Source organism: Sinohyriopsis cumingii, chromosome 1 (assembly GCF_028554795.1).
Source record: "Sinohyriopsis cumingii isolate HCF-2022 chromosome 1, ASM2855479v2, whole genome shotgun sequence".
Lineage (NCBI taxonomy): Eukaryota > Metazoa > Mollusca > Bivalvia > Unionida > Unionidae > Sinohyriopsis > Sinohyriopsis cumingii.
This window is the reverse complement of record NC_142961.1, coordinates 116739714-116764671: the sequence shown is the minus strand read 5'-3', so window position 1 is coordinate 116764671 and position 24958 is coordinate 116739714. Positions and strand designations below refer to the sequence as shown.

The 24958-nt window shown below is 36.2% G+C and overlaps 1 protein-coding gene across 3 annotated transcripts in view; it reads left to right on the top strand.

Moving 5' to 3' along the window:
• Positions 1–24958, top strand: part of LOC149807712 (caspase activity and apoptosis inhibitor 1-like) — a 325008-nt gene that overhangs the window by 103138 nt on the left and 196912 nt on the right. Inside the window, exon 1 of one of the 3 annotated variants that reach the window (XM_089969659.1) lies at positions 16741–16857. The exons of the other annotated variants lie outside the window; for them this stretch is intronic. The gene's annotated coding sequence lies outside the window, so the exon portion shown is untranslated. Of the gene's footprint in view, positions 1–16740; positions 16858–24958 lie in introns of those variants that run through there. 3 annotated transcript variants of the gene reach the window in all.

Below are 24958 nucleotides of genomic sequence, written 5' to 3'. Positions count from 1 at the left end.
GTAAACTAAATTATGTTATGCTTTCTTTACCAATAATATATAAAATAAATGTAGCCACATTATTAAAAAAATGTTTTGATGTAAAGCTTCATCTTTTGTGATGGTTGCTATGACATCGATGATGTTTTTCTCACTTCAGGCCCATTAGATAGACAAACATCAAATTTGGGAGAAAGAGAGTAATGTACATACAAGTCCTTCACCTGATATTTCATACTGTTTTAAACCAAAAGCCTCCATTGAAAAAGAAACCACTGGGATTTGCTAATACACTGCGTGTTAATTAGATCATTATACAACCTGGAATTTTCAGAGTTCACAAAAACAGAATTTAAAGTAGATCATGATTGTCTTTTAGAGAAAGAAACAAAACAAATAAAAAAGGTATTGATTGCAAGGGAAATGGGGAATTTAGAAAGGGGTTTTTATGGATGGCACATATGGTACATAAATTCCACTCTGTGTATTTCGTTGGCTCTAAGTTGTGATACACAAAAATGTTTTTTTTTATGCAACATCAATCTTTAAGACAATAGATATTTTTTGTTTTCCAAGTTTTGGTCCAGATAACTTTCTTAATGAAGAAAAGATTAGGTAGCTAAGAAAATATTAATTAATAAATTATGTAGCTGAAGAAGACAACAAAATGTGAGAAACATTACAGAGTACACTATAATCTTCATTGTGACTTACATACATGTACATTTTAGCAGGGTCACTCATCCTCACTCAAGGCTGAGGACATTTTTATAAATACCTATATATTAGTTGGGTCCAACTTCATATAACATACCTTATATACTCGCATATAAGACAAATCCAACTGCAAACTGCACAGACCCAAAACTGCCATTGCATGATGTTCTGGCAGATCTGGGTCTGTTCAGTTTATTAGGTGTAATCAATAGAACAAACAACAGATCAGGATCTTTGTTGTTTGTGGTTTGAGTCAACTTATAAGAGAGTATATACTGTATCAGCTGATCTGCCAGCTGATTAGCTAGTAACAAATAAGGGTTTACATTGCTTATTTTACTGATGAGTTGTTGTTGTTGTGGGGTTTAACGCCATTTTTCAGCACGATAGGCTATACATGGCGGCCAGTATTAATGGTGGAGGAAGAACCCGGAAAACCCCGGAAAGAACCACCGACCCACGAGAAGCTACTGGCAGGCTTTCTCACATGCCCACATTGGCTGAATCTTAGACTCGAACCGCCGCAGACAGAGGTGAGATGGCAGTGATCCGTAACGAAGAGCGCTTTAGACCACTCGGCCACTCGGGGCCCCTACTGATGAGTACTAACAAACTCAGTAGACCCAAATCTTCCGCTGCATTGTAGGACAGCAGATATGAGTATTTTGCTTAGGTTTTCGGATCTGACTTGTAAGTGAGTATGGGCGGTATATGGAATACATGGATCATTTTTTCATAGCCTTGCAGATTTTGAAAATCAACATCTGACCATTTCATTTCAAAATCTACTTCTTCTTGAGTTTCTTTTCTAAATGTCGGTTAATTTAAAACTTTGCAAGATGGAGAGATGAAGTACAGAAAAATGCCATATAAATTGCAGATACTGTACATAAATGTGCTGGCTATGGCTTATTGTGTTGCTTCCTTTTATTCTTAACTCAAGATTGGAGTTGGGATTTGTTTTTCTTTAAAATCTCTTTGGTCACCCTTGCTCTTAAACCATCCTTTCTTGTAATGTCATTATTGTGAGAGCCTTCCTCCTAAAGATGAGGACCACTCCAGTGGCCTAATGGTTAGAGTGTCTCCCTTGGATGCTGGAGGTCACGGGTTTGAACCCTGGCCGAGTCAGCTGCTAGTACCATTTTTATGTTTTTGGTATGACTTGGCCTGGGTTTGAACCTGCAACCTCCAGCAACGGAGGTGATTAGTTTATCCACTTAGGCCACCGGAGCAATCAATTCTTTTTGAATCCCCATAAATTTGAATTTAATGAAGCCATTAGATTTTATGCTGCATTGCTGTCAAGATGCATAACAGAGTACAACTTCTCATGGCTGTGGTTAGATGAAGTCTTGAGTGTTGTTTGTGCCCATCATATGGGGTGTGGTGCATCATGGTGTCTTGCCGCAATAGTCACCTGTGGCCAACCAATATGAAATCTGTAATTCTTCAGGCTAAATTAGTACCTACTAAGGGTTTGAGTCTCGAGCTTGGCCAATGTGGTTATGTGCGAAAACTTTCCAGTAGCTTCCTGTAAGTTGATGGTTATTCCCAGGATTTTCCTGGATTCTTCCTCCACCAGATGTAGTGGCTGCCATGTATAGCCTATGATGTGCTGAAAAATGGCATTGATCCCATAAAATGACAAACCATTTAAAGTATATATAGAACAGTGAGGTGGTGCATACACCAAATAGCTTATGCGTTATTCTGGTTACAAGGATCTGCTGCAGAGGGTAGGTAATATTGATCAAAAAGAAGATAATAAAGGACAAACACTTGATTACATTTTGACATTTACAAGACATCTAATTGTAATAGGCAATTCACCCACCCTACATGGTGGCATCCAGTTATGTGTAAGGATGGCAGAACTATACTGTTAACAAGCAACATCCTATGTGACGATATTAAGTTAAATTCCAAGGACCATAACTCTGTTCAGAATGGCATTCATAAGACTTATACAGCTCCCATAGTAAACCTATGCAAAGACCATGATATTAAATTTTCAATATCTATAAATTTCTGAAGGCTTATGATCAAACCTTTATCAGTATAGATGCATCCCGGATAACAGCTTTTGTGTTGAAAACAATATGAGCCGCAGCATTTTCTACATATGTTTGAAACATGTGCATTCAATACCACACCAAGGAATCAGCAGCTAATTGCAGTAATGGTTTTTCCAAACTCAGGTGTGTAAAAGGACTGAAATTCCATCATTAAAACAATGTCTTTTTTTCAGTTACAACTTGGATAAGCTCTCAAAGATTCTTTTTGCTAAAATCTTGCTTCCATTATCAACCAATCCTGGCCAGCCAGACCCATATATCCTGTCTTTTATGTTCACCCATGTCTAGACTGGTTCTGATTCTTTCATATCATTAGTAACACAAGTCCTGAAAAGCACATCGAAAGCTATGTGACCATGTTCAGAAAGTGAATGGTTCCAGAGCTATGCTTGTTTTAAGAGCTGCTCTAATGGAGATGTAATACAGTCCATCAAAACTGGACACAAAAAGACCAGTTACATGCAAGGGTTGCAGGGCTGTACTGGTTACAAGCAGCATCCCATGTCTGGATTCGAGGTTAATTGAAAGGCCATAACGTCATCCAAAATGGAGTTGATGGTAACAAAAAAGTGTGAATGGATGGATTAATGGAAAGATAAACAAAAAACAAAAAAAAGTGATTACTGTGGGTTTAATGCATCTGAATATGGAGCCCTAATAATTATTAGTGCTACTGGTCAGAGACCAAAGAGCTTGTATCATCCATCCTTGCATTAGCACAAGTTTGTTATCTAAACTACTAAGAGGATTGCCATGAAACCTTGCACACACATTCATCCTATGGATGGGCTGGTCTTAAATGAAAATGATGCCGTTTGAACATTTGTTATTGCCAAAACAACAGCCATCTGGAGAGCTTGTTATCACTACTCTTTCTTAAAAAAAAGTCATAGTCACATGGTTCTTTTGATGTCCTAATTGAAAATAATGCTATTGCACATCCAGTATGGCTGCCACTGCTGCCATCTTGAGAATCCAGTTATTGCTACTCCAGAAGAATGGCTGTTTATATTAACGTGGGTTTTTACTAAAATTGTTCTTACGACCACAACGGTGGCCATTTTAAAAATCTTGTTATCGCCACTTCTCCTATGTGAATGATCATATCTGCAAGATGGTTCACTAAGGCATCTTATATTATCTAGTTTGTCATAAATGAAAACGGAGCTCATATACTAATATGACCGCAACAATGGCCATCAGGAAAATCTTGTTACTACATCTCGTGGAGGCAGGAATGGTCATTGTGACATAGTAGTTTTACCAGAATTATGATGTCTGGTTGGTCCTAAATGGGAATGGTGTGCATCTGGTATCCAGTATGACAGCCATGTCGAAAATCTTATCATTGTTACTACTCCAGACTGGAAACATTAACTCCATCAAAACTTTATCAACAGTGATTTTTCACCCAAGACTTCTTATAATGTCTTGCTAGTCCCAAATGAAAATGGTGCTGACATAATGTCCAATATGGTCTCTATGGTGCTGAAAATCTTGTTAGTGCTACTCCTGTTTAATGGAAAGTCATTTGACATGTGTTTTCATCAGATGTATTCTTTATGTGCCATGTTGGTCTTAAGGTGGCGCTATACAGTTTCGCATTTTGCATAGGGTTAGGAATTTAAAGAAAAAGAATGTCCCCGGCTTTCCTCACTGGTTATACTGGCTATTTAAAAAAGACCTTGTGTATCTTAGGTATAATGGAAAGAACCTTTAATTCCCTTTATTTTGGTGTATGATTGATGGGTGTACTATGGGTTATAGAGTATACAGCTTGGCCTTACTTCAAATGTGCATCTTTCAAAAAAGTGCTAGCTCTACTTGGTCATTTTCACTTCCTGAACTTCAGAGGTAAATTGTATAAAAAAGAGCCGATAACTTTTTTTTACATTTTATATATTTGGTAATTCATTCATTGCACTTTCAGAAGCTGGTATTGTCTAGTCTGGCAAAATTCATTTTCCCTATTTTAATAGCTGCTATGTATAGTGTACTTTAGACTAATTCAGACTGATTTTTTAACACAAGGGAGCAGTCATTTTAGTTAGCAGTGTGCTTAAATCATGTAAAATTTCCAAAAGTACAATATCCAAAAGAAATATCATCCACATTACATTAATGTAGCATAGAGGTATGCAAACATTCTCTCCATTGTGCATGTTTTAAATGCGAACTACTTCACCTTACATACGTCACTCTCTCAAAAGTACATATTATCTGGTGAGCGCCACCTAAATGAAAGTGTTATGAATCGCTCTAACCAGATGGCTGCCAATGATGTGATCTTGAGAATGTTCTAATTGCTACTCCTTCAAAATGACAGTTCCTATTCAGCATGGGAATCTTACTGAAAGATGTCTTGTTATCACTGCTTCTCCTGAATGAATGCTCCTATCAGCATCAGGTTTACATTGAAAGACTTCCTATGAAGTCTAGCTAGTCATAAATGGAAATGGTGTGAATCGGACCTCCAATATGGCCACCACAGTGGTCATGTGGCAAATCTTATCATTCCTACTTCTCGGAGATGACTGGTCATTAGATTGACATTGTACTGGCACGAGAAGACTTCTCGTGATATCTAATAGCTCCAAAATGGAAATAGCAAACATATGATATCCAATATGGCCATCATGGCAGCCATGTTGAAAATCTTATTGTTAATAAGATCTTGAAAATAATATTATCTCTTGTCCCAAATGGATGATGATATAAACATGGTGTTTTCACCAAAAGATTTCTTGTGATGTCTGGTCAGTTACAAATGAAAATGGTGTCAATCATACATTCATTATGACTGCCATGATGGTTGTCTTGAAAATCTTGTTCTTACTGAAGAATACAAAGAATGGCTTCAGTGCATAGCAGGTGGGGAAAACAATGGCCTTATCTAAATTCCTGGAATTGTTTTTGCCCAGCAGTGTCCTTCTGAGGGAGTCTTGTTATAAATGAGACAGATTTGACTGGAACAAGACTGATGGGCATTCTTCAATAGGCTTTCCATCTATCCATTGGAAAACCTGGACTGCTTTCATCTTTTCTGTTAAGACTGGTCAGAGCCTTATGTTATTTCTCTTAAATCATTGTGTTAGCCTAGTATTCAACAGCTACAAGACTAATATAGTAAATGTTATCCAGTGTTAGCCTGCATAAGCCATTGTTATCCCAAGTTCAGGAGTGGACCAAATGAAAAACATGGACTGGCTTAGCCAGTCTTAACTATGTATTTGACCTTTATTTTTGACCCACTGATAAACACTTTTACCTCCCTTATAGGTCTTCTCATTACCCACAATGCAGATACGTTAGACCGCATGGTTAAATTCTCCCTTTAAACATGACTTCGAAAAACATAATGGCTGATTAATGAAAAAAAGAGGATATTCTCATACCAAAGTATGTACAACAAAAATAACTGATCTCCTCAACCAGGGCTGGCCTTTGACTGATTGGACCAATTTAACCCAATCGGGCCCAGCACAGGGCCCCATGTATTTTAAATTTATAAAAATATATATATAGAGAGAAAGTAATTTCAGAGTTTATTTCCAAATGCAGTGCTTACAAGGGTCTCTGTGTGTAAATCCAGGTTGCCCCACCAAAATGATCCAAATTGGACCCTGTGTTTATTAACGCCATTACTGTCCTCAACTGAAAATATCATCAAAAAAGTAAGACAGTCTCGATTACCATATGTACTCACTTATAAGCTGGGTCCAACTGCATAGATCTGTTCTACCGTTGCATAATATACTGCCAGGCCTTGGCCTATATTGTTTGTTAGGAGTAATCAGTAGAAGAAAACAACATATACCCTGAACTTCTGACATAATGACTGTTGCATTTTAAAAAGACTTATAAGCAAGTATATACGATATGTTTTTTTTAACACTAGATATGGATTACTGCTTAATCATGTAAGCAATATTGACATCATGGCCTATATATTGACATCATGGCCTATATATTGATATCGTGGTCTATATATTGACATCATGGCCTATATATTGACATCAGGGCCGATCCTTCAAGTCAGTCTACTTCAGATATTTGCAAATAGATCCTTATTTGCTCTAGGAATATGTAGGCAAATCAGTCAAATCCTATGCTGGAGCAGAATTGACTAACCTTTGCCCAGAAGTTACTGGCAGAATTGACTAACCTTTGCCCAGAAGTTACTGGCAAAATTGACTAACCTTTGCCCAGAAGTAACTGGCAAGAATATACTCAGTTTTGTGGAGGGAGCTGAGGTAGCCCAGTTGTTAGTGCATTGGATTCATAATCCAAGGGTTGTGGGCTCAATACCCATCTGGGCCAGCCTGGATCAGCTGCCTCAGTGTGCCCTTGGGAATGGCATTTAACTTCCATTTCCTTTGTATGATATAGCCAGTAATGTGTTAAAAGTGCCATCAGGGCTCACATTAAAGAAAGAAAAAATGTCCCATGGATGACTGCACTGACTGTGACTGTGCTATTAGGGAACGAACAGTCCCTAAGTTTTTAAAAGTCCATATGCTGAATTCATCATTCTCTGCAATCTAAGAATGCTTTATACTTCTTTGTTCAAAAGACATTAAACAATATCTAGTAATACAAAAATCAAATGTCAGAGCCAAAATAAAAAAAAACACTTAAGAGATATGCCTTAAAAAAAAAACAATATGTTGCAAGACAATTATATAAAGGTGACCACTCAAATGAACGTATTCAGTATCACAGTTATTGAAATTGTATATTCTGATGAAAAATCAAAATCAAGCACACAGAAAAGGAGATGTGTATTGGGACATAAGAGTTTCAGGAAGGTTATCCACCCAGGATAAAAAATATTATCATCTAGTTGTATGTTTTCAAGTTTCCAGGCATTTGTTTTGGTTTGAATTTCAATTGTTATTAACTTGCAATGACATAAATACTCAATAAAATGGAAACCCTCCTTGCATTTGGTCTCCTCTTGCACTTTTCCACCATTTTGAGCATTGGTCCCCACTGTTTTGCCCTGATGGGGCCAGGTATTCCCACTGCGAACCTCTCATGGGGTCAGGAAGGTAATTACTTTATATATTTGCTTTTAAGTTGAATCCAACTAAAAACTGCATAGACCCATATCCACCAGTGCATTATATGAGGCAGATTTTGGGCGTATAAAATTTACAGATGGATTCAGCGTACAGGCATGTGTGTATGTTAAGCATGACAGTTCGTCATTTCCTTTATTGGGCAGGGTCAATAATGCACCAAAGATGAAAAAACATTTTATTTATACGTTGACAATAAAATTGTATTTTTTCAAAACCATGTTAATTGATGGTTTGTCTGTATATGGGCAGATTCATTAGTTGCAATTTGAACTAAACAGTAGGTATTTGTGTTATTACCAATCTATGGTCTTAAACTAAGTAATAGAAAGGAATGAAAACTAAGAAGTTTTGTAGAATTCAGCAATTAATGTAAAAACAATTTACGGTATTGCGAATTAAATCCTTTTAATAATCATAGAATTTCTAATACAAGTCCTAATGAATAATGTTCTGAATAAACTTTAGTGATGTTTCAAATAACACTGGTCAACAGTGAAATCATTACTGACTTGAAAAGGCCCTAATCTGTAGTATTTTGGTGTGCCGAACACGAATATAACCGTGAAAAATTTGTATTGGCTCTCGTTTTGAAGATATTCATATACCTCATTTTCTATGTTTCACTGTGTAAATTTCTCCAGTAGGACTGCAGCAACATCCGGAATAATGATGTAACATTGCATAATACCATCATGCTCACATCATCCACAGTTGATTGCAATACTAATGCCATGCGGCTGCTGAAGTAAGTTGACGTCAGCAGTGTACTATACATGTGTAGGCCTATTATACTAATGCCAGGCGGCTGCTGAAGCTGAAGTAAGCAGTGTACTATATAAAGCCCAATCAGATAGGTTCAGCATTTAAAATATTTTAGACGTTGTGCGAGACAGTTCAAGCTACTGTTACATAAAACTTATTATTTTATCCATTTACGTACAATAAAGAACAGTAATGCCTCGAAAGTGTGTTAATACCGCGGACAATTTTTGCTATATTTGTGGGGAAGTGACATTTGCCAACCAGAAGAAAAGTATCAATTCTCAAGTGAAGAAGGCATATCATCTTTACTTCGGATGCAAGGTTGGTGACCAAGACAAGCCTTGGGCTCCGCATATATGCTGTGCTACATGTACAACACAGCTTTCACAGTGGTTGAATTGCAAAAGGTCATCAATGCCGTTTGCAGTCCCAATGGTGTGGAGAGAGCCAAGCAACCACCTAAATGACTGTTACTTCTGCTTGGTTCCTCCTCTTTCCGGCGGAATAACGAAGCGAAAGAAGTCGAGAATAGTCTACCCAAACATTCCGTCTGCATTGAGACCAGTTCCACATGGTGAGGGACTTCCTATTCCAGAACCTCCAGCAGAATATTCTCTTGATTCATCTGACGAAGACAAAGGTGAGTCGACCTGTTCTTCTCCTGGTCCATCAGCATGCAGTGATCCAGATTTTCACTGTGGTGCATCATCAACCCCACACAGAATAACACAGGAAGAACTAAATGACCTGATTCGTGATTTGGACTTATCAAAGAACAAGGCAGAATTGCTAGGATCAAGACTCCAACAATGGAATCTTCTAGAAGAAGATGTCACAATTACTGCATATCGAAAGCGCCACCAGCAATTGGAGCCTTTCTTCAGAAAGGAAAGTAATCTGATATTCTGTTCCGATATTGAGGGCCTCATGAATGCTTTAAAAATCACTCATGACCCACAAGAATGGAGACTATTTGTGGACTCTTCGAAACTGAGTCTCAAGGCTGTGCTTTTGCACAATGGAAACATTCTTCCATCTATTCCAGTAGCGTATGCTGTCCACATGAAAGAGACATACGATAACTTAAGGCAGTTACTGAATTCCATTGAGTATAACAAGTACAGCTGGCACCTCTGTGGTGATTTGAAGGTAGTTGCCCTTTTAATGGGACTGCAGCAAGGATATACAAAATACATGTGTTTCTTATGCAAGTGGGATAGCCAAGCAAGGGAAATGCACTACATGAGGAAGGAATGGACTCACAGGCAGAATGTAGCCATTGGAGAGAAGAATATCCAACACCCAGCTCTGGTTGAGGCTCAGAAAATCTTGCTACCACCCCTTCACATCAAACTAGGTTTGACTACCATTATTACATTAGTACATTAGAGACTGCAGACCACTACAGGCAAATCAACACCTTCAGTATTGGTGATTACACTGGACAACAAATTTTTACAAAAGTCAAGTTACTGAAATAAAATTAGTCAATTCTTATCAATTTTTATGTGCTGAACACGAATATGACAGTCAAATTGCAAAATTGGCTCTAGTTTTTTTGTAATCTGCAAGAAATTAATGTTTACATAACGAAATGCATTCCAATAGTAAAAGGTCAACTGTAATAGCCTACCTATAAAAAATCAAGTCATTGACTACATCTTAGATTTCTTCGCCTGTCTCTTGTACAGCTGTTCGGGAGCATCTCTGAGGAGTGTCCAGCAGTAGTCAGCCAGCATTGTAGTGGACCATTTTCCCTGGTATCTTTGTTCCATTGTTGCGATATCTTGATGAAAACGTTCGCCGTGTTCATCACTAACAATACCACAGTTGCTAGGAAAGAAATCCAAATGGGAATGAAGGAAGTGAATCTTTAGAGACATATTGCAGCCAAGTTTCTTATACTTCATCAACATGTCTTCTACTAGTTCCTTATAGTTTTCTGCCCTAACATTTCCGAGGAAGTTTGTAGAAACTAGGCGAAAAGCATTCCATGCTTGTTTCGCGTCACCTTCCAGCAAGTTGTTGAACCGGTCATCTTTGAAAAGCTCTCAAATCTGAGGACCCACAAAAACTCCCTCTTTAATCTTTGCTTCGCTGAGTCGAGGGAATTTTTCATGCAGGTATCGGAATGCTGGCAAAGTCCGGTCAATGGCTTTCACGAAGTTCTTCATCAAACCTAGTTTGATGTGAAGGGGTGGTAGCAAGATTTTCTGAGCCTCAACCAGAGCTGGGTGTTGGATATTCTTCTCTCCAATGGCTACATTCTGCCTGTGAGTCCATTCCTTCCTCATGTAGTGCATTTCCCTTGCTTGGCTATCCCACTCGCATAAGAAACACATGTATTTTGTATATCCTTGCTGCAGTCCCATTAAAAGGGCAACTACCTTCAAATCACCACAGAGGTGCCAGCTGTACTTGTTATACTCAATGGAATTCAGTAGCTGCCTTAAGTTATCGTACGTCTCTTTCATGTGGACAGCATACGCTACTGGAATAGATGGAAGAATGTTTCCATTGTGCAAAAGCACGGCCTTGAGACTCAGTTTCGAAGAGTCCACAAATAGTCTCCATTCTTGTGGGTCATGAGTGATTTTTAAAGCATTCATGAGGCCCTCAATATCGGAACAGAATATCAGATTACTTTCCTTTCTGAAGAAAGGCTCCAATTGCTGGTGGCGCTTTCGATATGCAGTAATTGTGACATCTTCTTCTAGAAGATTCCATTGTTGGAGTCTTGATCCCAGCAATTCTGCCTTGTTCTTTGATAAGTCCAAATCACGAATCAGGTCATTTAGTTCTTCCTGTGTTATTCTGTGTGGGGTTGATGATGCACCACAGTGAAAATCTGGATCACTGCATGCTGATGGACCAGGAGAAGAACAGGTCGACTCACCTTTGTCTTCGTCAGATGAATCAAGAGAATATTCTGCTGGAGGTTCTGGAATAGGAAGTCCCTCACCATGTGGAACTGGTCTCAATGCAGACGGAATGTTTGGGTAGACTATTCTCGACTTCTTTCGCTTCGTTATTCCGCCGGAAAGAGGAGGAACCAAGCAGAAGTAACAGTCATTTAGGTGGTTGCTTGGCTCTCTCCACACCATTGGGACTGCAAACGGCATTGATGACCTTTTGCAATTCAACCACTGTGAAAGCTGTGTTGTACATGTAGCACAGCATATATGCGGAGCCCAAGGCTTGTCTTGGTCACCAACCTTGCATCCGAAGTAAAGATGATATGCCTTCTTCACTTGAGAATTGATACTTTTCTTCTGGTTGGCAAATGTCACTTCCCCACAAATATAGCAAAAATTGTCCGCGGTATTAACACACTTTCGAGGCATTACTGTTCCTTATTGTACGTAAATGGATAAAATAATAAGTTTTATGTAACAGTAGCTTGAACTGTCTCGCACAACGTCTAAAATATTTTAAATGCTGAACCTATCTGATTGGGCTTTATATAGTACACTGCTTGCGTCAGCTTCAGCAGCCGCCTGGCATTAGTATAATAGGCCTACACATGTATAGTACACTGCTGACGTCAACTTACTTCAGCAGCCGCATGGCATTAGTATTGCATTGCATCAGAAAATGATGCAATCAACTGTGGATGATGTGAGCATGATGGTATTATGCAATGTTACATCATTATTCCGGATGTTGCTGCAGTCCTACTGGAGAAATTTACACAGTGAAACATAGAAAATGAGGTATATGAATATCTTCAAAACGAGAGCCAATACAAATTTTTCACGGTTATATTCGTGTTCGGCACACCAAAATACTACAGATTAGGGCCTTTTCAAGTCAGTAATGATTTCACTGTTGACCAGTGTTATTGACACAGTGTATCCACATTGTACTAGTCTGAATAATATAGCCACTGTTTATTTAATTATTGACACAGTGTATCCACATTGTACTAGTCTGAATAATAAAGCCACTGTTTATCTGATTATTGACATAGTCTATCCACATTGTACTAGTCTGAATAATATAGCCACTATCTGATTACTGACAGTGTATCCACATTGTATTAGTCTATAATATAGCCACTGTTTATCTGATTATTGACACAGTGTATCCACTTGTACTAGTCTGAATAATAAAGACACTGTTTATCTAATTATTGACATAGTCTATCCACATTGTACTAGTCTGAATAATATAGCCACTGTTTATTTTATTATTGACACAGTTTATCCACATTGTACTAGTCTGAGTAATATAGCAACTGTTTTTCTGATTATTGAGACTTTGTATCCACATTGTACTTGTCTGAATAATATAGACATGGTTTATCTGATTATTGAGACTTTGTATCCACATTGTACTTGTCTGAATAATATAGACATGGTTTATTTAATTATTGACATAGTCTATCCACATTGTACTAGTCTGAGTAATATAGCCACTGTTTATTTAATTATTGACACAGTGTATCCACATTGTACTAGTCTGAATAATATAGCCACTGTTTATCTGATTATTGACATAGTCTATCCACATTGTACTTGTCTGAATAATATAGCCACTATCTGATTACTGACACAGTGTATCCACGTTGTATTAGTCTATAATATAGCCACTGTTTATCTGATTATTGACACAGTGTATCCACATTGTACTAGTCTGAATAATAAAGACACTGTTTATCTAATTATTGACATAGTCTATCCACATTGTACTAGTCTGAATAATAAAGCCACTGTTTATTTTATTATTGACACAGTTTGTCCACATTGTACTAGTCTGAATAATATAGACACTGTTTATCTGATTATTGAGACTTTGTATCCACATTGTACTTGTCTGAATAATATAGACATGGTTTATTTAATTATTGACATAGTCTATCCACATTGTACTAGTCTGAGTAATATAGCCACTGTTTATCTGATTATTGACACAGTGTATCCACATTGTACTAGTCTGAATAATATAGCCACTGTTTATCTGATTATTGACATAGTCTATCCACATTGTACTAGTCTGAGTAATATAGCCACTGTTTATCTGATTATTGACACAGTGTATCCACATTGTACTAGTCTGAATAATATAGACACTGTTTATCTTATTATTGACATAGTCTATGCACATTGTACTAGTCTGAATAATATAGCAACTGTTTATATGATTATTGACACAGTGTATCACATTTTACTAGGCTGAATAATATAGACACTGTTTATCTAATTATTGACATAGTCTATCCACATTGTACTAGTCTGAATAATAAAGCCACTGTTTATCTGATTGACACAGTGTATCACATTTTACTAGGCTGAATAATAAAGACACTGTTTATCTTATTATTGACATAGTCTATCCACATTGTACTAGTCTGAATAATATAGCAACTGTTTATCTGATTATTGACACAGTGTATCACATTTTACTAGGCTGAATAATATAGACACTGTTTATCTAATTATTGACATAGTCTATCCACATTGTACTAGTCTGACTAATATAGACACTGTTTATCTAATTATTGAGGGAGTGCTGTACTATGTATTCCAGTATTAATTAGTTTCACCACAAGATGGTATACTTTATGGCTTAAGCTCAGCATTAAAATGAGCGAGTACTGTATAATATACATCATTATAATTCAGTCTGACTATAAGGTGGTATACTCTATGGATCTATTGATGAGCATTATAATGAGGGAATACTGGTTAATGTACTTCATATTGATTCACACACTAGAAGATGGCATACTCTATGGCTCAAAGAGAGCATTAAAAGGAGGGAGTACTGTATATTGTACTTCGTTATAATTCATTTTAACTATAAGTTGGTATACTCTGAGGCTCAAGGTTAGCATTATAATGAGGAAACACTGGTTAATTTTATTATAATTCAGTCTCACTAGTAGATGGTACACTGTATGGCTCAATGTTAGCATTATAATGAGGTAGACTGGTTAATGTACTACATTATAAGTTCATCACAATAAGACAATAAACTCCGTTGCTCTCAAGGTCAGCATTATAATGAAAGAGTACTTTATAATGTACTTCATTAAAAGGTAATCACTTTGAGGCAATATATTAAGGCTTCTTTGGTCAGCATCATAATGATGGAATGCTGTACAATGTGCTTTGTTATTAGGCAGTTTCACTATAAAGTGTTATTGCCTTTGGTTCCCATGAACAGTGTGTTATAAAGAGTGGTGCTATAGCTGTAATATCTTTGCCAGTGAGTGCATTTGTATTATGTCAAAATTCATAATGGGGTCTCAGAGATATTCAGGGATTACATAAATTAAATATATATTTTTTTTGTATTTGTTCACCAGACAAGTATTTTAATGAGAACAAAGGCTGCAGTAGCTTTCAAAATGCCTGTAAAATTTTTACTGATTCATGTCTATGGCAATTGGAAAATTTTGGCTTGATTATGTAGCTAAAAGCTTTGAGCAATTATATTAATTGTTTAAAAGTGATCAACAAAAGAATTTTTCTTCCTGATAGAATTTCTTAATTAGTTTTTGATTTTCATAATATTTTTAGTTTCTCTTTTTCTTCCAGTTGATATAATAGCATATAATTATGTTATCTACATTTTGCAGTTATTTGAGGCATTTAAATTATTAAATTATCTAGGAATGTAATGCTGACATTAAATAGGAAAAGTTTGACATTTGAAAAACTGGTTGTTAATGCCACTTTGAAAGCAATTTATAATGACTTGAATCACTTAAAAGAATGGTTGAAATTGAAGATTTTCCAGAATTAGAAAATTGAGTTTATAACATCAATGTGATGGTTTTCAAGTGATTCAAACATCATCAGACATTTTTTCAATCAGAGAGGTTTGAATTGCTGCAGCCCACATTTGAGGCTTGCAGTTTGGGGAAAATTATTTTTCAATTAAACAGTGATGATGGCATTGCTGAAAGAGTTGAAAAGAAAATTTAATGGTTAGCAATCATTGTTCAAAATGGGATTGAGCTGTTTCTCTTGTGGTTAATTCAGAAATTAGTTTTAATTTCCTTTCCTTCAAAGTCAGTTTTATCAATTAAGGACTGGAAGAAACTAATGCAGTCTTCATCTAAAATAGTGGTCATTCCAATAATCTTCACAGCATCATCTATTTTTATTGGTAATCAGTGATTAAAAATGCCTTTGAAGAAATGTTTGAATTTGTTGACATTTTTTATCTGATTTTGCCAAGAGAGTTCAAGTGAAGATTTGATGTGACTGTCTTGCATTGAGATGGTCAGATGCTGTAGTAAGCATTTGGTGCATTTGTTTTGTGTTTATCAGCATAACTGCCATCTTTGAATTTTTTTAGAATGATGGCGTTAATGGGCTGTTATTGATATTAATTGACTTGGATTTGGATTTTAAACATGTACAAATAGTTATCTCCCCTTGTGCTTCAGTTACTTCCCCACAAACAAGATATTGTCCATAGAGACACTCTTCCAGTTTTGTTTTAAACATGCTCTCTCTCTCTCTCTCTCTCTCTCTCTCTCTCTCTCTCTCTCTCTTCATGAAGGACAAAATTACATGAAAAGCTGTGGAGTGAGAGAAAAAAGAATTTTAGCTGGATGAAAACCATGGACTTGAACTTGAACCAAGTCCTTTTAATTGCATGTGTACACTCTGAGTGGGATGTTCTCTATATTGTTACACAGTACTAATGGTATCATCATCTAGTTCTTATTTCAGTGGAAATGATTTAGATAGAAAGAAGAATGAATAATTTTCTGACAAATGCTGCACATTTAATTTGTTGAGCATAAAAAATAGTCCCAAACAGCGTTGAACTAGTATTAATGTTTAAAAGTATATTATACTTTTCTTACAAACTATAAATCAAAGAACAAACGTCCTTCTGAATAAGCAGAACATTTTACACAGATAAAATCATTTTTCAACACAATGTTCAATGCGTGTGATGTCACGTAGTTTGATGCAGTACAGCTGACTATCCATGTTTATGTAACCTGAACTATCACTTTCACAACTAAGCATCACATTGCTGTGATATTCATGTGAAAGAAAGTTTACTGGATGCAGAAATTCCCATATTTACTGTAATGCATGTGTGACTGGATATTTGCACTATCTGATTTGGAACAGTCGACTACAGAATATGTAAAGACAAATTCATTTTGAGTTGGAATTGCATCACATTTTTAACGCATAAATATGCAGTGGTTGGATAAACTTCTTTCAGTTTGGAGACCGGTTTCTGTCCACATTCTTCTGTGAACGGAGGTGAGCTTATTTACTTTATGTTAACCTTTAAATTTCGCATGTATATCGGATAGATTCCATGGTACAGGAATAACTCCACCCTCCCCACCCCCCACCTGCTATCAACTGATTAATACACTTAATTTTACTTGTTGTTTTTGTCTTGGGGTTTTAGCCATTTTTTTTTATGTTATGATATGTTATACAGGATATAACAAGTTCCTTTGGGGGTAAATTAGCCATATTCAGACAGACAAATCCATTTTTTCCCCAATTCCTTTCATGGCTTTAGTCGAAAAATGGCAGCCAGAGTGTTCATTGAAAACAAAATTTTCCAAAAGTTGGGGTTAAAAAAGTAAATGTAAGCATGACCCCATCATAAGAGAAATTTTGTTTCATCTGAGGGACGTAAGTCCACATTTACAGTTTGAATAAGTTGTTGTTGTTGTTGTTGTGGGGTTTAACGCCATTTTCAGCACATGATAGGCTATGTATGGCGGCCAGTATTAATGGTGGAGGAAGAACCCTGGAAACCCCCGGGAAGAACCACTGACCCTCGAGAAGCTACTGGCAAGCTTTCTCACATACCCACATTGGCCGAATCCTAGACTCGAACTCGGGGCCCCATTTGAATAAGTAGCAGGTAAATGGAACTGTCTTTTGAGTCAGACATCATTATGGTTCTACCTGAAGCGTATTGGACTCATTGACTGTTGTTGAGGAGGTATTGGTTGAAATTTAGTTTCTCCAATGATAACCAAGGAACAGATGCTGTAGAGGCTAGATCATTTTGTGGGCCACAGGATATGGCTTAGTGGTCCGCATGTTGCCTGTGGGCCACATGTTTGATACCCTTGCTGTAGAGGCCAGAAATACAAAAGTCCCTTTGAAGGACTTAATACAGAGAAAGATTTACAGAAAAATTTAGAGGAACAACAATTTGGAAGAGAAATATTTGATAATAATAATTTATAGATAAATTTCTGATAGGATCATTTGGGTCACTAAACTGATACGAAAGGTGACTAATGTGTCTACTTTCCATATATACTCACTTTAAAGTTGAGTCCAAGTACAAACTACACAGACCTTGATCTACCATCACACAATGCATGGGCAGATCTGGGTTTATACAGTTTGTTATGAGTGATAAGACAACAGTATAGACCCTGATCTGCTGATGCATTATCTGATATCAGGGTGTATGCTGTTTGCGGTTTGACAGATTAGCAGGTTTATGCAGTAGTTATGGGATTTCATTAGTTTTGGACCAAAAAAGTGCTTGTTCTGATATGGTAAGGCATAAAAAAAATGAAAACCATTAATACCTATGTTTCTGAGTGACAGCTTACATTGACTTTGTGTTGGAAAGAAGAGCTATGAGTGATATATAACTGAAAATACATTTCTATTCAACATGGAAACAGATTACTATCCATGCCATTTTTTTTTCTTCTGATATTTTCACATTGTAGGAACCATTCGCTTTAGAAAAATACTTTGTAGATCAGTTACTATCAAACTTCAGTAACTTGTCCTACCTTTAATAAGTTGGTTCCACCTGATGTGCAGGCTAAGGGAGACAACTTTTTAGTACTGATTATGGGCTGTGCAGAGAAATGTACAATTATTTGAACAATACTCATTCACTGACAGTTTTGTGTCAGAAGTGTTCATGCAGTATCATTGGAAAATAAAGGTGAAAAATCAGCTCCAGAGAGTTGAGTCAACCCTTGAACTCTGTTACTGTATATACTTGCTTACAAGTCAAGACCAACTGCAAAGTGCATAATGTGGTACCATATATACTTGCTTATAAGTCAAGATCAATTGAATAATGTGCCAGTATATCAGGGTCTATATTTTTTGTTCTACTGATTACATGCAGTAAACTGCATAGACCCCATATATGCTGGCTCATTATAAAACATCACAAATCTGGGTCTGTGCAGTTTGCAGTTGGACTATAATCAAGTATAAACTGTATTCAGAATTTTTTGTACAGATTAAATAATTATTTTTGCAAATTTAAACTCCAATTATAAAAAAGTGTGAAAACAATGATTGACAGTCATACGATGAGCTGATAAAGCTTTGAAAAATTTTAACTTAAAATTGTAAAAACTGTAAGTTTCCGTTGGTGAAATCACTTTATTATAATTTTGTTGTAAACTGAAACTTGTTCCTGATGGGTGGATGCAAACACAAGTTTTGAAATCAAGGTGGAATTTTTGTTTTCACTATTTCAAAAAACTTAAAATGCAGTAATTTATCATGTTCTTATCTCATTTACACACACACACACACACACACACACACACACACACACACTTAATAAATGCTAGAAAACTAAGTGAACAGTAGATGCCTTATGTTAGGGGCCCCAATTGGTCTAAAGCGCTCTCTGTTATGGATCACTGCCATCTCACCTCTGTCTGCATGGGTTTGAGTCTCGGATTCAGCTAATATGGGTATGTGAGAAAGCTTGCCAGTAGCTTCTCGTGGGTCGGTGGTTCTTTCCGGGGTTTTCTCGGGTTCTTCCTCCACCATTAATACTGGCTGCCATGTATAACCTATTGTGTGCTGAAAAATGGCCTTAAACCCTACAACAACAACAAACATACATCTTTGGTAATCTTGCACAAGATGCTTTTGTGGATGCACAACCCAATGGTATGATTGAAAGACATGGTCCTAACAGCAGCCCAATGATGTTTGGCAGCAACCTGAATTTTAACATTGGCTTTGGTACACACCGAAAGCAACCTAACGTGCATGGGAGTTTCCCTGTGCAATTTCTTGTTTCACGTGTATTTGGATTTTGCAGAAACTTTTGTAAGGTTATTTTCTTGGCCAAACACACAGTTATGTTAAACTATAAAGGTGATGCCAATTTGGCATGATAATGTTGTTATCAAGACTTTTACTTTGTTGGCCCTCAGTGAAACCATCAGTGGACACAGTGGCATTTGACATCATATATGGCTTCTGTGGTTTCTTTTCTCATGGTGACCACATACTTGAAGCAGAGTGTTGTCTGAGGAGAATTTTCATGGCAGATAAGTTCCTGACAAGGTGTTAAACACCATAGCACATGTAGGTAGCTTTTCAAATAATAATTTGAAGAACCACCTGAAAAGTCCAATGATATTTGTAAATCTGAGGTCTTACTGCTTAACTTCAGTTAAAAAGCATTGAGGTACCTTATAAGAAACCTGACCGAAGCAGGACATTTGAGACCTTGATGTGTTGGTTTCCTGTATCAAAGATTATGTGAATGTAAAGGTGGCCAAGGTGTACAGTAACTTCATTTAAAACATACTTAACACTGCTGAGCAGTGAAAGATAGGGAAAAAAAATCCTTTGGCTCAAAAAGTAGAGACATTTGTTGTATTGTTGTAGTGGGGTTTAACGCCATTTTTCAGCACATGCTAGGCTATACATGGCGGCCAGTATAAATGGTGGAGGAAAAACCCCCGGTAAGAACCACCGACCCACAAGAAGCTACTGGCAAGCTTTCTCATGTACCCACGTTAGTCAAATCTGAGACTCGAGCCCATGCAGACAGAGGTGAGATGGCAGTGATCAGGAACAGTGATCGCTTTAGACCACTTGGCCACTCAGGGGCCATAAAAAGTAGAAACATTTGTTTTGTGAAAATCAGTTAGCGTTGAAAAGCTATTTTTAAAATTTGTTTTCGTAAGTAAAATTTTGATGCATAGCCACCATCGATAGGTGCTCTGCAAGGTTTTCCCCATGTGAGACACTCACAGGCTTACATGAGTACCTTCACCAGACCCATGCCTTCCCTCGGATTGACCCGTGATGATGTGGGGTCAAAGTCATGGGGCTAGAAGGCACTGACCCTAACAGAAATCTAAAACAGACATTTTGACACTACTTCATTTTTATGGTTCCCTTGGTCTGGGTTATAGTATGAAATCCCTGTATAAGGTTCCATTGGATAAAAAGCACCAGCGTTCCCACTAAGCAAATGGTAGATGTGCATGCTATGCATGCTGCATTGTGCAAACAATACAGTGACTTTAGCAAAATTTTTAGATCTTTGTCGATTGCGATGTGCAGGGATGTCTGAGCAGCTGCACGGTCGTGCGCATGTGCAGCTTAGAGGGTATGTTGGGCTGCACCTCTAACAAGATACACTTTTATGGCTCCATGAATAGTGTTGTTGTGAGGAATCACTATATTCGATATGCATGCTCCACAAAATGTACATGAATAAAGTAAATCAGACAGCTTCATTGGATGAATAACAAATGCAACTTTGCTAGAAAACTATGATATAAATGTCATAATAAATGGATGGAGTGAATTGAGATTATCCTGCAAGAAAACTGTTCTTTTTAAGGAAATCAAACAAACTAGTTTAAACTGAGGACATTAATCAAAACAAAGACACTAGAACTCTTTGGGAAAATAATAATGAGTGACATCCCAAATAAAATACCCGTTTACTAACTAATGAAATAGGGCAATAAAATTTCTATGATACTAATGGCATAACTGAACATCTAAAAAAAAATCACTTTTGCAGTTGTGCTGAAAATATTAAAATAAATAAGCTCACACAAAAATTATTAAAATAGATAATCCCACACCAAACTACATGTATACAAAATCAAAAGAAGTTGTTGGCACAAAAAAACCCCACCTTGAAATAACATATTAATAATGAAGATAAATGCATTTACTTCAAAAATATTAATATACATAAAGTTTCAGACTTGGATAGTAGAAGTTCATGTCAGTGGGGATTGTAAGCATTAGTCCCAAATGTAATAAACTGGCATGTGTTTTTAAGAGGGCAGAAGTAACACATGATAATAAAGAGAATGAGGAAGGTCTTGTAGCACACATTGTAGACATTAGTCCCAAATGTTATAAGTTGGCTTTTGTTTTAAATATGGCAAGAGTAACACATGGTATAAAGGGAACGAGGAAGATCTTGTGGCACACACTGTAAACATTAGCCCCAAATGTAATAAATAGGCCTATGTTTTAAAGAGGGCAAAAGTAACACATGGTATCAAGGGAATAAGGAAGATCTTGTAGCACACATTGTAAGCATTAACCCCAAATGTAAAAAAGTAATAAAATGGAATATGTTCTAAATAATGTAAAAGTAACACATGATATAAAGGGAATGAGGATGATCTTCACAAAAATGACACGCCTATTTTAGACTTACTCACCATATTTATTATTAGAAACACTGAAAAAAATGTTAGTATTTCCCTACCAACAGTTTTGACCTGGTAGATCAGGACAAATCAGGTTTTCAATCAAACACATCATGTCATTGTATACCAATAAAGATAATTGATAAATGGCTTGAAGGCATCATTAAAGGATTAGAAGTCTTTTGACTTGGTTGACTATAATATGCGCATAAACTCTTTTGCAATTCAAATCGTACTGCAGACAACAATCTTCCAGCACATTATGTTATGGTAGATCATGATCTATATTGTTCTGTACTTGATGATAAGGATTATATATATATATATATATATATATATATATATATATATATATATATATATATATATATATATATATATATATATATATATATATAACACCATTTTTTAAATTAGATATATGGAACCCCATTTTATAATTATATAAATTATATTTATTGAACCATTTTGTATATATACAGAACCATTTAGTAATTATATATACAGAAGCATTTTGTGTGTGTGTGTGTGTGTGTGTGTGTATATATATATATATATATATATATATATATATATATATATATATATATATATATATATATATATAACCATTTTGTAATTTTGAGATTTTGAGGACACTTCCTAAAGATCTTTATCTGTATAAATAACTAATAAAGATATAATTTCTAATTTTCAGTTCAGTCTGAACTGTAAAAAGTTTCAAACTTTGACAAAGAAAAAAAATATTTTTGTTTAAAATATGAATGTGCAAAATATAGCTAAAATATGCTGCATGTAAAGCACTTCTTCCCATATTTCCTCATTCCTCAATTTGACTTCCATTCAGAAATTTGAGCCTGTGATCACTGATAACAAGGACAGTGTCAAAGGCAAATGTCAGTGTGCATTTGTCTTTCAATGTCCAATAAATATGTACACTGTTATTTTACAGGGATCTAGCCTTTCTTGTGCTGAAAAATGGCATTAAACCCCACAACAACAACAACAATATTATAGGGATCTCAATATTTTCCAATCTATGACCCAGGGGCTGAGTGTAAGTATGGACCCTGGGGCTAAAGCACATCATTCACTTTTAGAATATTGATTATTCATGGAAACAGCTGTGAGGATTTCAGATTCTTTTCTTTTGAACCTAATAATGACTCCTCTTTGACTGTTTGACAGTAGTTATCATTCTTAGTGTGATATATATATATATAGTCATTCAGTAATAGAACATTATTTACCATTACCTTGGCAGCCAAATATGATATAGATTCCCCACCCACATTCACCATTTAAAAACATTATAAATCCTAGAAAGGTATTTAAATTTGCGATGAAAATAGGTTTCATAATTGTGATAATATGTAATACCATATATCCTTGCATAGAAGTCCAATCCAGTTGCAAACAGGATGGATTTAAATCTTCTGTCACCTAATGTGCCAGCAGAGCTGGGTTTATGCAGTTTGTTAGCAGATCAGGGTCTGTGTTGTTTGATTTTATACCTGGCTTATAAGCGAGTATTGATGGTAAAAGCGTGACAAAATAGCATGGGTTCCATCAGTGATAAGATTTCATCAGAAAGTTCACCAAGATGTGGATTTTCATCAGTAAAGCAAATTTTAACATATTAACCCATGGAGCTTTTTGTCATTTTTGCCTGAAAATCGAGTAGGAAACACATTCTGAAAGCTATTTCTGAATAGACTCGAAAACACCAAATCCCCGGTCATCTTTCAATAACATACTGCCTAGTGTTGTTAGAAACATCAATTTTCATTGGCTATTTGACTCGTGAATGAGCAGAAGGGTAATAATTGGACTTCTTTTTTTTTTTGCTAAACGGAGCCATTATTTTTGTATGGAGACCACTCTTTATTCCAAATGCCCATCTTATCCTACTTTTTGCAAAGGCTCATCTGTCTGTTTGCAGTTCATACCGGTTTGCCTTAGATCTGAGACCAAAAAGTCTAAAATCCAGACACAAAATCAGATTCTGCCCACGGGTGAATTTTGGGTAAAAAAAAGTTGGGTAAAAAAAAATGAAGTTTTTCTATCTGTATTTTGTAGTGCAACTAGATATTCTAGATTATTTGGTATCATTGTAGAGCTACATCTGTCTACCTTTCTATAATACCACCCAATTTAGTGTATCATGCATGACCATGATGCTACAGAGCTCGGCAGTAGGCTACTACCTCATGCCCCATAAAGTCATTGCCTGGGGTTAATGTGTTAATGCAGTAAGACATCAGGACTGAAATCTAGAATTAAATGAACTTTCTTTGAAAAATAATACAGTTTTTGGACCTAATTTTTCCTATTAAAGAAATCTACTCATTAGTTCACCCACCCCACCCCCAAGCAAGGAAACCCCCAAAGCAAATGAATCTTGTAATTAGGTACAAGGAGTTTTCATACTGAAGTTATTTTACTGTTACAGATGAAGAAAAAAAATTCCTGAGGAGAACATCTATGGCATCACGTTTTACCATATCTTTACAAATTTGCATGTGTACTCAATAACCTTGTATGTAGGACATCTAGTGCAGTTACATTTAACCAAAAGTTGAAACAGTGTGAAAAACCTGGCATCATGTGTGGTCCCCCAGTAAAATGTCAATTTTTTTTTAATTCCGCAGAAATTAATTGCACAAAAATAATTTTCAAGACCATTAAAAAATTTAATTAAGTTTGATGTACAAGATGCAGAACTAGAAAGTCATAAATGATTAAAGAAATGCAATATGTTACATAATTCTCTTATTTATAGCCAGTCATGTCAGTGCACACACTTAGATTTTGACAGGAACAGACTCCCATTAAATAATTTTTAGTATACCAATCTTCCATCTTCCTGTTTTTAAAAAAAATATATTTTAAAAGTTGGTGATAATGAAATCACTGGCCAA